This window comes from Pezoporus wallicus, unplaced genomic scaffold (assembly GCF_028554395.1).
Source record: "Pezoporus wallicus isolate ANWC-B61680 ecotype Strahan unplaced genomic scaffold, APGP_CSIRO_Pwel_v1 contig_6464, whole genome shotgun sequence".
NCBI classification, from domain to species: Eukaryota; Metazoa; Chordata; class Aves; order Psittaciformes; family Psittacidae; genus Pezoporus; species Pezoporus wallicus.
Genome location: NW_026642130.1, coordinates 2,193,209 through 2,206,239, shown reverse-complemented (window position 1 = coordinate 2,206,239; position 13,031 = coordinate 2,193,209). Strand labels below are relative to the sequence as shown.

At 45.5% G+C, this 13,031-nt stretch overlaps 1 protein-coding gene across 1 annotated transcript in view; it reads right to left on the bottom strand.

Moving 5' to 3' along the window:
- Positions 1–7,784, bottom strand: part of BLK (BLK proto-oncogene, Src family tyrosine kinase) — a 44,505-nt gene extending 36,721 nt beyond the window's left edge. Inside the window, exon 1 of the mRNA XM_057427751.1 lies at positions 7,184–7,784. The gene's annotated coding sequence lies outside the window, so the exon portion shown is untranslated. The remainder of the gene's footprint in view (positions 1–7,183) is intronic.
- Positions 7,785–13,031: the final 5,247 nt, after the last annotated feature.

Genomic DNA, 13,031 nt, shown 5'->3' with positions numbered 1-13,031 from the left:
GATTGCTCAGGTTGCACTATCCACCTGTTGGGTCTCTGCTTTCCAAAAGATAGGCAGTCCCTTTTCTCCTAATTGATTATCCTAAACACATCACCAGGTTTGGGGTGAAAGTCAGGCACAGACATGTTGGGTAGTCCCAGATACCAAACCATCCCAAGTGCAGGGTGGTGATGGGCTCCCTCTTCTTCCACTATTGTTATTTATTGTTGAATCCCATGGACTATCTTGAAGGACTGGAATGAAAATGCAGCAGTAGCTCTGGCTGATGGTAGCTGGGGGGTGTTCTACTAGTAGGGACCTCAAAGAGGTTTTGTCTGGCTCCAGTTAGAAAAAGTCTTTTTGGAGGGATGAGGTGACTTTTTTTCTTTTTCTTCTCACACTTAAATAAATAAGAGAACTAATGAGGAGAAATGAAAACATTTTAAAACAAACACCTTTCTGGTGACCTCATGGAAGTGTGATTTTCCATTGCCCAGAATCAGTGCAACTGCTTGCAGAAAATAGCCACTGGAAAAGCATCTTACACAGTCCTCCGCCCTGAGGCAGTACCAGTCCTCACAAAACCTTGCTGAAAGAATGTGTGGCCCTTGCTCCCAAGAGCCAGACCATGCTAGACATGGTGATGCTGATTATTCTGTCCTACCCAGACCAGTCTTCCCTGCCAGGCAGCTTCTACACCGCTCGTATCATGCTTATTCATGGCTACTTGCAGCAGCCAAGACCCTGCCCCAGTATTATTTCCCTTTTGATGCTAGTAAAGAAAAAAAACTCAAACAAACAAACAAAAAACAAACCCCAACACCACTTTTTAAAACCGTATTCAAAATTAAGTGAGCTTACCTTTCAGAATTAAAAGAACATTTAAACTTAGCAATGGAGCTTGAAAGAGAGAGAGACGCAGCAGAACAAGGCCAAACATTGTAGCCAGGTCTACTGCAGAAGTTATCGTTTACAGCACAGAAGTTATGGGGCTGATCCACGCTCGGGTTTCCTTATCTTTAATTTGGTCTAATTCTATTGCGTTAGATCCAGGATAAATTTTATTTCCTCAAGTTTCTTGCTTTGCCAGTGCCCATACTGACATTTAAACAGCCATGGTTTCTTCCTGGTCCTGGCTAAGATTTCTCCTGTACAGATCCCTATAATCATGATTCCCTTCTGTGCACAGTTGTTATTCGTTGGCAGCCCACCCTGTGACTTTTACACAGAACACTTTTTCCCCCAAAATTTCCAGGGAAAAAAAGCATTCCATGGGAAATTGCCACTCTTAAAAATGTTCTGTCACAAAAACACCATGCATATTGGCATCTGCCACTGGAAAAAGAATAATTCCCCATGCAAGTTTGCTATACTAATGTCTCAAGCAGCTGCGGTCTTCTTCCTGTACTTCCAAAATGGTAAAGGCTAAATACTAAGAGACAGCCAGGAAAAAGTCTTGAGATAAATGTCAAGTTAAAGTTTCTCAATTTCTCCATTTGTTTAGTTTGACCTTCGTTTTCCACTCTTCCATCATGTATTGGAGGTGACACCTCCATTTTTCCATAGATCAAATTTAACTTCTATTCAAAGCCCAATTCTTAAACATCGTCCTCCCAGAAAAATATTTTTAAATGTTCTGCCCTAAATTTTCATGGTTCCAAGCCATTCACCATAAGCAGATATTCATGTAAATGTGGATGCCATCATTACGATCAGCCACTAGAATAATCTTCCCAGGGAAGTGGTGGATTCCTTAGTGCTGGACACAAGTTTCAGCTGGGCAGGGTGCTGGCACATTTAGTCTAGATCATGCTTTGTCAAGAAAAGTTGGACCAGATGATCCTTGAAGTACCTTCCAACCTTTCCATTCTACGATTCTGTGATGGCTTGGGTTTTGGGCAAGCAACTGCCTGGGCTGAAAGAAGTCCTGCAGCTCCTCTGCCTGCAGCATTTTGTCAAGGTTTTAATTTCCCACCCCAGGGTTTCATGAAGAAGAGGGTAATCTCCTTATGAGGAGACCTCTTGTGACCTGACAGTCCTTTACCACTAGCCACTATAACCTGGGGAAGCACAGAGATCTGAGAAACAGGGAAGCTGTAACCTTCTGTGTACAAGGATACACCATAATGTAGTAAATTGGGACCCCAGTGACCTGGACTCAGGACTAATCACCTCTTTTACCTCTTGGCCATAGGGACCCTTAAGCAGATGGCATAATGAGTTTTTTCAACCAGCCTTCATTCACAAAAATTGTTACATATTCAACCACCAGTAAGGCAGCCAGGATACCCCAAACAATGGAATAAATTGGAGAGACATCAATTCGATAGGTGGACCACTCGGTAGATAAAGAACTGGCTGGATGGCCGCATGCAAAGAGTTGTCAATGGCTCAATGTCCACCTGGAGACCAGTAATGAGTGGTGTCCCTCAGGGATCAGTGTTGGGACCGGTCTTGTTTAACATCTTTGTCGCTGACATGGACAGTGGGATTGAGTGTGCTGTCAGCAAGTTTGCCAATGACACCAAGCTGTGTGGTTCGGTTGATACGCTGGAGGGAAGGAATGCCATCCAGTGGGACCTTGACACGCTTGTGATGTGGGCTGATGCCAACCTCATGAAGTTTAACCATGCCAAGTGCAAGGTCCTACACCTGGGTCGGAGCAATCCCAGGCACAGCTACAGGTTGGGCAGAGAAGAGATTCAGAGCAGCCCGGCAGAGAAGGACTTGGGGGTGTTGGCTGATGAGAAAATGAACATGAGCCAGCTTCAGTGTGCGCTTGCAGCCCAGAAAGCCAACCGTATCCTGGGCTGCATCAAAAGGAGCGTGACCAGCAGGTCGAAGGAGGTGATCCTGCCCCTCTACTCTGCTCTTGTGAGACCTCACCTGGAGTACTGTGTGCAGTTCTGGTGTCCTCAACATAAACAGGACATGGAACTGTTGGAACAAGTCCAGAGAAGGGCCACGAGGATGATCAGGGGACTGGAGCACCTCCCGTATGAAGACAGGCTGAGAAAGTTGGGGCTGTTCAGCCTGGAGAAGAGAAGGCTGCGTGGAGACCTCATAGCAGCCTTCCAGTATCTGAAGGGGGCCTATAGGGATGCTGGGGAGGGACTCTTCATTAGGGACTGTAGTGATAGGACAAGGGGTAACGGGTTAAGACTTGAACAGGGGAAGTTTAGATTGGATATAAGGAAGAAGTTCTTTCCTGTTAGGGTGCTGAGGCACTGGAATGGGTTGCCCAGGGAGGTTGTGAATGCTTCATCCCTGGTGGTGTTCAAGGCCAGGTTGGACAGAGCCTTGGGTGTTATGGTTTAGTGTGAGGTATCCCTGTCCATGGCATGGGGGTTGGAATTAGATGATCTTAAGGTCCTTTCCAACCCTAACTAGTCTATGATTCTAAATTTTGACACTTCTCCCCTCATTAGGTAGCAAAACTTTCATTTGCAAGCCATGTTTTTTCTATTTGTGCTCAGTTTCCTATGTGCCTGAGACACAGGACCGGAGGGGTCCTGCATGCTGCCTTTTGACCAGTAACACTTTTCACGGCTTCCAGAGGAGCAGAAATCAGTGAGATTCAGTAAAATCTGGAGAATAATTTCATAAATACGTAAATAAATAAAGAGGGGGAAATGCAGGAGTGAGATTTTGAAAGGCACATTTCACTTCTAAAGCCACATATGTTACACAGGATGGCAGAAATGGGTGACTGGCCACTTGAAGGTCAATCTGGTGGACCTACATTGCATCTGAGAGACTACCTAACTTGTGCTTCAAAGCTTTCAATAATGGAGATTTCCACTGCTCCCCATCAGTCTATCACAGCTCTCCAATTCCTATAGCCTTAAAATGACTTCCTAAATATCAGCACTAATCTCCATCACTGAAAGACCTACAACTGCTTGTCTTGCCCATGGTCGACGATATTTATTCTCTCCTTCTTTGCAGTTGCTTCAGCAAATGAAGCAACAAGACTTCTTGCAAAAATTCCTCATATCATTTCCACACCTTTGCTCAACTGTGTCCCCCTCCTTCAGGCATTTATAACTGGGTTTGGAAGTTTGAATAGGCAAGCCCACAATGTTTTCCTAATTAAAACTAACCAACATTAGTAAAGGCAAAACTGCTCTGTAAAACCGCAGAAACATTGTTCTCCTGCTCAGTTGCAACTTTTTCTTGGAAACAATTATAATTAGAGACCTATTTTTTATTTCAACACAAGGGTCTGCTGTGGTTTGAGTTTTGTTTGGGGGAGAGGCAGATTTTTTTGGCTGGCCAGTCAAATGAATTCACATAGATTTAACCTCTGATGTAGAAGACAGGATAACCCATTTGAAGTAAATGGCTTGTCCAGCATGAAATACTGAAGGGCTGGTTTACGTTTGTATTGCATATGTTGCCCCTTAGCATCTCTTTTTAAGTGATAACCATGACCCTGTGTATCCTGTTTCATACAGTGATGTATTTTGAGTTTCACAGTGATGTTCAGCAGTGCAACCATTCCTTCCGCAATGAGCAGCAGTACCCTGAGGATGTAATTTGTTACAAAAACCTCTGCCAAGGCTGAATTGCGTCCTTTTTTATCCCCTCAGCTACTTCTAATCTTGCAATGTGGTGTCGACCCAATGAGAAAGCTGACTTGCACCACATAAAATGAAGATGTGAATGGAAACTTCGGGGCTGTCAAAGGCTCCAGTGGGGTTTAGCCCCAGGTATCTTGTTAAATTCTTGCCCATGATTAAACCCTGTGGGCCTGCAGGAAATAATTGACTACAGGGGAGCTCACCCACATGGAGTCAACGCTTGGTTGCCCCCAGAGTCTTGTCAACCGTGGAAGAGCAGCAAGGAAACTCCCTTTTTAACAGAGAGAATGGAAAGAATGAGGGGAAGGAAGGAAGACAAATAATGATGAAGTAATAATGTGCCCAGGTGTTCCCACTCTGCCCAACACAGTGCTGTGACCCCCGTGAAAACCATGGTGACCTGACCAAAATGACAAAAAGCCTTGTCTGCACATAAATACAGCTTCAAGACATTTTAGAATTCTCATGTTGTAACAAAACTGCCACAGAGAATTAGAAGTTGAAAGGTCAGTCAGAAAGAAAGTCACAAAGCAGAAATAAAAGAGCTGATAGACTTGTCTGAAGGAGAAACAGAGCCCAGAGTGTGCAGAAGTGGGATGCGCAGCCTGGGATATCTTGGGCTTATTTAACAAAGGCTAGGGAGCACACCATTTCAGCTGAAATCCCAGGGTATTAAAGCATCCCTGAACATGCCATGAGCATGGCAGAACATGAAAGTCATTAGAAAAGCAGACAAAGAAAAATCAGTATCATCTTCATGAAATTTTCACTAAAATATGTCTTGGGTCTTTCCTCCTTCATCAGAAAGTTCAGCCTTTGAATTCATAACCCTCAAGGCACAGTGATAGCTCTACTTTGGTAGAACAAATCAAAAATGGGCCAAAAGTTTTGTGTTTTTTTTCACAGAGTTTTGTGCATCAGTATAACGGTAATCATAGAAACACAGAATCACAGAATGGTTTGGGTTGGAAGGAACCTTACAGATCATCCAGTTCCAACCCCTTCCACGGGCAGGGACACCTTCCACTAGACCAGGTTGCTCTGAGCCCTGTCCAAGCTGGCCTTGAACACTGCCAGGGATGGGGCAGCCACAGCTTCTCTGGGCACCCTGTGCCAGGGCCTCACCACAAGGGAAGAACTTCTGCCTAAGAGCTCATCTCAGTCTCCCCTGTCAGGTTAAAGCCATTCCCCCTTGTCCTTTTGCTACAGACTCTTGTAAAATGCTCCTCTCCAAAAATGCTTCAGGAGGGAGGTCTGGGAGAAAAAAACAAAATGTGGACAAGAGATTAGAAGCTCTGCAGCCCTCAAGACTTCTTATAAAAATTATTTAAACCTTGACAGAATGACTAATGGAGTGTATTACTGAGGGTGCCTTTCCTGCCCTACACCTATCCTTTTTTTCTTCTTCGTTTCCATCTACCTTCTCTTTTCCAGCACATACCAGAGCAGGGATTGTGTGTGTGCACTGCATGCTGCAGGGGCCCTCTCTGCTGACATTGAAGTTGCACTTTCAAAATCAATTAAATATCACAGCATTCCTGCAAGAAAGGCAAGAGATACCCCCATTTCTCTAGTTGTCTAACTGAAACACCTTGAAGAGCATTGCCTTGCCAGGCACCACTGGCCACGAGGCACCGAATGAATACCAGAGGAGGTCTGAGATGCAAATACCATGCAACGCTGCAACTGCTTTTCCTTCCCAGAAGTGGCATAGCAAGCAAGATGGCTTCCGAGAGATCCAGGCTCCACGTCAGAGCACTGTGGAATTTTGAATCTGGCCTAAATTTTAATCAAGAATGAAAGATATGAACCTAGTGTAGACTCTGCATGCATGGGGATGGGAACTGACCAAAGGGCAAAACATTAAGTCCATCCTCCCCATGACTCCGCTGGAGATCTCCAACTTGCCAGAAGCTTTGTCCACAACCAGCTTTAACCTGACAATGGCTTTACCAGCCTGAACGGAGGAGCTGATGGAAACAAAATATTACCTCCAAGGAGACCATCCAACCCATCAGCAGGGCAAAAGAAAGCAAAGATCCTCCACCTCAAATGGGCCTCTTGGCAGAAAGGGAATTAAAGCTTCAGCCTTCCTTTCTACCACATGCGACACCCATGCCTCCAGCTCAGCAAAGACTGCCAAATTGGAGCCTGAGCATTCAAACTTCCACTTCCCCTTAAAATCAGAATTAGGTTCCTGATTTCACTTTCTCCCCTCTCTTTCACCATTCCAATGAATTCAGCTGGAAGAAACTCATTCACGCCTTGCTATTTATCCATCTACTTTTATGCTTTTTAAGAGAAAGAGATTTATCTGTGCCCAAGAGAGGACCTGCAGGGCCAGTGGATGACTTAGAGCATCAGTCCCACCTCAACAAGCACCCCAATTTCAGGACTGAAACACTGCCAGAAGGAAAGAAAGATGTGCACCCTGCCCCAATCCGCGGCAGCAGTGTGGCCCATTGAATATCCTTCACCCAGTCTTTTAAGGGCTTCATTACCACTATCTCATAGATGAGCCAATGATCTAAATGATCAAAGGGGATGCACCCAACGGAGCACCAAGCAATAATCAGGCAGCAGGAATGAAGCAAAATTGCTGGAAAACTGTTTGCACTTACCTGGTGGGTCCTATGTTCCGATTAAATCATGTCCCACTTGATCCTAGCTGTCCATAAGAGTTAAAAAATCCCTCTCAGGGTGCACACTTAAGAACATAAACAGTGTCTTGATAAGTTTTAATCCTTAAAGCAGGTAGAAAGAGAAACCCTAATTTTAATTGGTGACATCAGTTGACTGCTGTTAGTGGTTTCCTGTCGATAAGAGCTGAATGACAAATCAAACTGGTTTGTTATAGCAATTAAGAGCTGGTAGTATAACCACACTGCTCCTTTAACGCTAATGTTAGAACAGTGTCTACCTTAGAAGAGCCGTTACCCACAAAGGCTCGGTAGGCTATAAAAAGTACTGTCCTGCTACAAATGATGCCCTGAATCACTGTCATTCAGGCTGATGTGACTTGAAAATCATCCCCTTGAGCCACAGGGTGTAAAACTGGTCTGCAGATGGGAGGAGAAATATGGGGGTTTGAGTTTTCTAGATTGGCCCATTCACAGCTAAGATCAGCCTGGGCCAATAGGAGGCATGGAGATACTTATTGCATGCACTTAACCTCTGGGAGAGCTTATCTCCAGTCAGGTTCTAATCTGAGCAGTTTCCCCTTTTGTAGTCAACTAGGTTACGGTGCTGTAATCTCACTCACTTTCCATTTTCAGGTTCTATTTCTGCTTAAAATCTCACCTAAAGAGCAACTTCTCCTCACTCTGCAGAGCTGGCTGCCTTTCAGTAATGAGTACAAGACAGCTGATGCCATTGAGGGCATGGGGGTAAGAGAGTTACGGGAGAGAGCTGACAGCACATCCTCATATCTCTTGATCGCTTGTATGTAATATCTTGTAAGATCTGCCTGTCCTCTGTTTTGTGCAATCAGCTACTTGATGTATTGCAAAAAGCTTTGCCTGCGCTGAGCTCCCAGTGCCCACCTGGACCTGCTGTGGGCAGAGACCAGCTCAGATCTCACTGTGCAGGTGCCTTTTTCCTCCTGCTATCCCCAAGAGTCTTTGAGCACCATGCAGTATTCCATTACTCTCATTCCCACCCTCATCAGCAGGATTTCAGACCCACCAACCTGGCTGAAGGTCAGGAAGCTGGTGTGTGTCACCTACTGATCCTGCTGGATTTTGGATACAGCCTCACCATGTCAAGACAAGAAGAAAGGCAAGCCAGCCAAAGAGGACAATAGGAATCCTGCCTAAGACTGTTTAACCAACAGGCTGCTTGTCAACTCTTTTTTGAGATGGGTGATGGCAACTTTATGTCAGAGAAGTCTGAATCTTGAGTCTCGGTCCTGCAGTTCTAGGTAGCATCAGTGCCTGAGGTAGCAGCCTGCTGCTAATGGGTGACTAGGGGATGGAGACAACCTCCAAAGCATGGATCTGTCTGGGACAGTGGTTACTGGGAGTGCTCTGTAAAAATCTGATTTAATGGCTCATTCCCTAGGCTGAAAAAGCAGCAAGCAGAAGAATGTAACAAACAACAACATTTCACTTGTTTTCATTTAAATGTCCCCCCAAAGGGTCAGTTTGATCTAGGGAGATGAAAAAAGAAGTTGCTGTGCTGACAAAAAAGGTCAAACCCAATAATTTGTCTTTCATTTTTGGCCCTGAGCTGAAGCTGTTGTCCAGATTAAGTTTGTCTGGCCACAAAGTGTTGAAGTGAAACTCTGTTTTCTGACAATCAGTTACAAATCCTGTAAATTTCACCCAGCTCTTGACATGAAAGTGAGTAGAAACTGACTCTGGCACCAAAGGGGATGACAAGGACAGGGGTGCTGCAGCTTTCTATTTCATTGTTCATTCATCCTAACTTAAAGCAGGTATCTGAAATGGGCTTTCCTTATCTTTCCATTCCTCGGCTCAGGAAGCCAAGGAAATAAATTGAGGGTAATCACAGAATTTCTGAACTGAAGTTTGAGGAGATGGTGTCCACCCAAGATACCTCCATTCTTGTGTTTTTCAATGAAGATGCCTTGACAAGGTAGCCAGGTAGAACTGGAAGAGGAATTTTTGGCTCACTAGCAGTCTTGGGAAATAATTTACAACAAATATTTTTGGTGAAAGTGGAACTCAAGTCCTTTTTCCAGCAGAGAAGCAATAAAAGCTACGCATCAGTCCTGAGATTTTAAATATCCTTTACTTATATGGGTTGCTGCAACAAACCGGATTAGAAGGTTTATCAAAGGACAATCATTACAAATGAGCCACTTCAAACCTTCAAAAAGGTTTTGATTTTCTTTGGAAATGATTTCTAGTTCTTCAGGGCTTGGGAACTTTTTTGGAGTTGGAAGGAGAGATAACCCGCTAATACACACTTGCAAAATGAGCTCTGGATTCAGGAAACGTGTTTCTTTTAACCTATGAAAAAACAGATGGGCTGAAAATTCCCACCATACTTTTGATAGGACTTCAGGCTCAATTGCCCTTTGCTTTTGTCTTGGATAATGCCTCACCTGGGAGAAACCCGTAGAGAAAATATTGCTGATACCCCAAGGCAACAAACAACACAAAAACCACCACGATGTTCCATTACGGTGAAACTTATGAAATCTGATTTCCTGTTGATGCTTTGGTGTTTAATACCCTGTCGTGCTCACCATGAAGCTTTTCCTCTGGTGGACTTAGTCTTCTCATGCCTTTGCTCAGCAATCTCTTTGCATCTTTGAAACATTTCCTTCTCTACCAAACTCAGCTAGAATTCACCTGAAAGTTTACAAATTATTTGATGGGAGGGGTTAATGGATGGACCAACAATACAACTGGTTTGGAAATTCATAGGAAAACAAAAAATATATATGAATATGTAATATATATAACAAAATATATGTGTATGAAAATACATAAGAAAGAAGCATAACAGCTCACAGGGATGGCATTTGCATGAGGAGGGTCAAGGTTAAGAACTATTCCAAGTAGCGGTAAAATATTTACAGTTCTTTGCCTTGAAGCACTTCACATACCTCCATCTTTCCCCTGCATCCCTACATCACCGCTCTTCCTCCACCTGCCTGCAGGATATATGGCCCAATAGCCAATTTACCTCTTGCTTGAACTTGTATTATGCTGAAATAGCCTCAGCACTCCCTGACTCTTTATTCTAGGTTCCCAGAACCCTATTCCTCCCCATGCCCCATCCCAGTAATTGACAACTAGTGTACAGCAGGTTCAGTCTGAAGGTGGGGTCAGGCAACCCGTTCCATGGGAAAAGCAATTCCTCAGTCCCAGCATGCACATCATGTTAGCAGGAAGAGCAGTTTATGCTCAGCATCATCCAGAAGCAGAGCAGCACCGAACACATGGGTGCAGGGGCTTGTCCTTGCAGTGGGTTATTTCACCTGTGTTGCTCAGAAACCTCATGCCATCCCAGCTGAGAAAAGCCAGCTGAAGCCGTTAAACAGCTGACCCAGACTAAACAACAGAGCACTACTGAAAAAGGCCAGCCCCGGGTCCCTCAGTGGTCCATAATCAGGAGCAGCCAGGGGACCACAACCCTCTGCAGGTCTTCTCTAGTGGCATCAGTTCCCTTGGGGTGACCAGGGGACGGTATTAGCTGGAGACCTACTGCCCTCTGTAGGTGCCTCTGCCACATTTCCAGGATGATGGGCTCCCAGGTGGCCCTCCAACCATATCAGAGGAATTTCCTGGCACAGGTCCCTGTGCAGGGAGTGAAGGCTGCACTGGCTATGATATGATGGTGATGGTTGAGATCTACCCATCCCAGCCTGGGCAGGCTGAGCCCCAGGGGCTTGCTTTGGGGTGAATGTGTTTATTAGTAACTGAGAAGCAACCATGGATGCAAGATGCTCCCACCTCATGGTCCCACAGAATGGCCACACACCCCTGATGGGAGGTCCAGGTCTTCCATGTTCTGTTGACAGGATGCCTGCAAGGAGAAATCACCCAAAGCCAGGAGCCAGGGCAAGAATCAGATGGTTCAAACACAAGCTGCGTTGAACTGCTGCCATTATAGCAGAGGAAAGGCCATTTCTGTCCATTTCAGGTGTTACAGAAGCAGCTCAGAAGGCCCAGATAAGATTCAGCTGGCTATAGGGCACATCTACATTTACAGCATTTGTGGTACTCAGACTGGCAAAGGATATTTGGGTTCCCAAGAAAATCTGGAGGGAATTGTCACTACAACAAGCAATTCCCAGCTTGGGCTTTGCAAAACCACATCCTAGCAAGGACCCAGGCTTGGATCCATGTGTTCCCAAGTATTCAGGAGTCAGCTGGAAAAGCTGCTGTTTTCAAAGGTGCTGTGGGGTGTAGCCCTGGGAACTAGAGCTCTGAGTGCAACAGAAAGGCCTCTGTATCTGAGCAAAAGAAGAAAGTCTGAGCTATAACAGTGTTGGTGTTGCATAGGTTTATTTTGACTCGTCGCACCTAATCTCAGGTGCCCACTCGTTGGGGTTAAAGCCTCATCACTGGGAGCATTGTGGCTCTTCAGCAGTTCCTAACTGCAGGTTTTTTGGGGTGAAGACAACTTAAACAAGATAAATACAGGCCAAAAAACACTCAAAACCCATGAAGAGACCTCAGAAGGACGTGGCTCCAGCCTTTCACTGGTGTCTCATGGCAGCTCGTTTGAAATCCATTACACAACTAAATTAAAAATAAACATTTACAGAAGAGGGAGCGGGTGACAGTGTGTGGTCTGTTACTGCAATGAGATAAATGTCCAGCCTCGGAATCAACACCTCTGCTAGTAAACTAACCCATGCTAGACCTGCTCCCTGGCCATAAGGCCGACTGACCCTGTCTGGCTACATCCATGCAATCACAAATGCTCTTGGCTATCAAATCTGGGTGGCTGAATCCAGCTTGTCTCTCGGGAAGGGGCCCTGATGTTGCTCATTCCTGTCATGAATCCAGCCATGTCACAATCCCGGCAATGTCCTGGGATTGCTCATCCCACATCAAAACCAGACCAGGGTTTTGTGTCCTGTGCCTGTGCCCATTCCTGGCACTGTTTGGTTCAACAGCACAGACCCAGATTTTGTTTTGATGAGGTGTTGCAGGAAATGCTGAACCATCCATTTGCTGCTAAGAGCTTAAATGCAGCTGTAGATCAGCGTCAGATGGTTTTAGTATGAAGGCAACAGCTCTTCCATCTCCCTGGTCCCTTTCCATTGCCAGCATCCCTAGGAAGGGCGGGTGCAAGCCGGCGGGTGCCTGCTTGCAGCACAGCAAGAGCTGATCACCAGATTTGAGCTTGCATATGCGTATCTAAAATCTGACAAAAAGGGGTGCTGGCAAAGCAAAAAACATAAATGAAAACATTTAAACTACTTCTGCATCAGAAAGCGCTGTTCTTCACTCTTTGAATCTGCATTGCTGCATCTCGCAGGTGCCCGCTCCCCTGTGCTCAGTGCTGTACAGGCACAGCCTCCAAATTAGTGGGGGGTTCAGGAGCACCCCACTGTCTGCCTGGCATTCGAAGGGAAATCCCAACCCTGTGCTGTGGTTTGTAAGGCCCTTGTTGGGACACCAGAGTCTGAAAAGGGCTGTAAGTCTCTCCCTGATGCCGGGGAGGGAGAGGAGGGATGGTTTAGGCAGGAGAAGAGAAAGGTAAAAAGACACAAATGGAGGCTTCAAGGGGGTTTCTCTCACAAAAGCTGAATGTGGGAAGGGGCCTGGGTGGTTAGGTATCGATTGGCAACACTTAACCCTTCCCACCCCCAGGTTCACAAACATGGCCAGTGGTTCTGAGACACCAGATGTGCGATAGCTGCATGCGGGGATGCTTTTGAGAACTTTTCCCAGACATAAAGGGGTTAACCTTCATCTTCTGGTGAGGGAAAGAAACCCCCCCTGCCCCTGCCTTTGCTTCTGGCCCCAGCTCAGCCAGCAGCTG